Here is a 2,974-nt window from a genome sequence, read left to right on the forward strand (position 1 = left end):
AATGGCTGGAACTAAAGTCTAAAATAGAAGAAGATTTCATATCCTGAACTCATATTTTGCTTCTTATGGTCTATGATGTGCCAATATTTCACATATTTAAGTGCCTAAATTTACCTTTTTTTATTGTTTCTTTCTGGTACTATTTGTTTAGTGTTTACTACACTTATTCTAAATGTTGATATACTATTGAAATGTCATCATATTGTGATGTATTCATATTTTTTTACATCAGTACAATAACTTACTTAGATGGGACTGTACAAGTGTGAATTTCACATTTTGCCTACTATTCTGAAAATTCTAATAAAAATTATTGTTAAAGAAAATTCAAAACATTCATTATTCAATAGAGCCCAATAGCAAAAAGCAGAGTTTTGAATGAAAAATCACATTTCTTGGTAGAATCATGCAGGATTGAAAATTTTGATGTTTTTTTACTCCTCTCAACAGCCCAAACAAGTTTCTAAAAGGATGAGTTTGCAACTACTGTACTTTTGGAGAAAATTCAAAACATTCATTATTCAATAGGGCCCAAAATAGCAGAAAGCAGCGGTTTGAATGAACACACATTTCTTGGTAGAATCGTGCAGGATTGAAATTTTTGATGTTTTTCTACTCCTCTCATGAGCCCAAACAAGACTCTAAAAGGATGAGCTTGCAACTGCTTTACTTTTGGAGAAAATTCAAAACATTCATTATTCAATAGAGCCCAATAGCAAAAAGCAGAGTTTTGAATGAACAATCACATTTCTTGGTAGAATCATGCAGGATTGAAAATTTTGATTTTTTTTACTCCTCTCAACAGCCCAATCAAGTTTCTAAAAGGATGAGTTTGCAACTACTTTACTTTTGGAGAAAATTCAAAACATTCATTATTCAATAGGGCCCAAAATAGCAGAAAGCAGAGGTTTGAATGAACACTCACATTTCTTGGTAGAATCATGCAGGATTGAAATTTTTGATGTTTTTCTACTCCTCTCATGAGCCGAAACAAGACTCTAAAAGGATGAGCTTGCAACTGCTTTACTTTTGGAGAAAATTCAAAACATTCATTATTCAATAGAGCCCAATAGCAAAAAGCAGAGTTTTGAATGAACAATCTCATTTCTTGGTAGAATCATGCAGGATTGAAAATTTTGATGTTTTTTTACTCCTCTCAACAGCCCAAACAAGTTTCTAAAAGGATGAGTTTGCAAATACTTTACTTTTGGAGAAAATTCAAAACATTCATTACTCAATAGGGCCCAAAATAGCAGAAAGCAGTGGTTTGAATGAACACTCACATTTCTTGGTAGAATCGTGCAGGATTTAAATTTTTGATGTTTTTCTACTCCTCTCATGAGCCCAAACAAGACTCTAAAAGGATGAGCTTGCAACTGCTTTACTTTTGGAGAAAATTCAAAACATTCATTATTCAATAGAGCCCAATAGCAAAAAGCAGAGTTTTGAATGAACAATCACATTTCTTGGTAGAATCATGCAGGATTGAAAATTTTGATGTTTTTTTTACTCCTCTCAACAGCCCAAACAAGTTTCTAAAAGGATGAGTTTGCAACTACTTTACTTTTGGAGAAAATTCAAAACATTCATTATTCAATAGGGCCCAAAATAGCAGAAAGCAGCGGTTTGAATGAACACTCACATTTCTTGGTAGAATCGTGCAGGATTGAAATTTTTGATGTTTTTCTACTCCTCTCATGAGCCCAAACAAGACTCTAAAAGGATGAGCTTGCAACTGCTTTACTTTTGGAGAAAATTCAAAACATTCATTATTCAATAGAGCCCAATAGCAAAAAGCAGAGTTTTGAATGAACAATCACATTTCTTGGTAAAATCATGCAGGATTGAAAATTTTGATGTTTTTTTACTCCTCTCAACAGCCCAAACAAGTTTCTAAAAGCATGAGTTTGCAACTACTTTACTTTTGGAATAAATTCTAAACGTTCATTATTCAATAGGGCCCAAAATAGCAGAAAGCAGCGGTTTGAATGAACACTCACATTTCTTGGTAGAATCGTGCAGGATTGAAATTTTTGATGTTTTTCTACTCCTCTCATGAGCCCAAACAAGACTCTAAAAGGATGAGCTTGCAACTGTTTTAGTTTTGGAGAAAATTCAAAACATTCATTATTCAATAGAGCCCAATAGCAAAAAGCAGAGTTTTGAATGAACAATCACATTTCTTGGTAGAATCATGCAGGATTGAAAATTTTGATGTTTTTTTACTCCTCTCAACAGCCCAAACAAGTTTCTAAAAGGATGAGTTTGCAACTACTTTACTTTTGGAGAAAATTCAAAACATTCATTATTCAATAGGGCCCAAAATAGCAGAAAGCAGCGATTTGAATGAACACTCACATTTCTTGGTAAAATCGTGCAGGATTGAAATTTTTGATGTTTTTCTACTCCTCTCATGAGCCCAAACAAGACTCTAAAAGGATGAGCTTGCAACTGCTTTACTTTTGGAGAAAATTCAAAGCATTCATTATTCAATAGAGCCCAATAGCAAAAAGCAGAGTTTTGAATGAACAATCACATTTCTTGGTAAAATCATGCAGGATTGAAAATTTTGATGTTTTTTTACTCCCCTCAACAGCCCAAACAAGTTTCTAAAAGGATGAGTTTGCAACTACTTTACTTTTGGAGAAAATTCAAAACATTCATTATTCAATAGGGCCCGAAATAGCAGAAAGCATCGGTTTGAATGAACACTCACATTTCTTGGTAGAATCGTGCAGGATTGAAATTTTTGATGTTTTTCTACTCCTCTCATGAGCCCAAACAAGACTCTAAAAGGATGAGCTTGCAACTGCTTTACTTTTGGAGAAAATTCAAAACATTCATTATTCAATAGAGCCCAATAGCAAAAAGCAGAGTTTTGAATGAACAATCACATTTCTTGGTAGAATCATGCAGGATTGAAAATTTTGATTTTTTTTACTCCTCTCAACAGCCCAAACAAGTTTCTAAAAGG

This window comes from Dendrobates tinctorius, unplaced genomic scaffold (assembly GCF_039654945.1).
Source record: "Dendrobates tinctorius isolate UK_male_01 unplaced genomic scaffold, ASM3965494v1 ptg000110l, whole genome shotgun sequence".
Classification (NCBI taxonomy): Eukaryota; Metazoa; Chordata; class Amphibia; order Anura; family Dendrobatidae; genus Dendrobates; species Dendrobates tinctorius.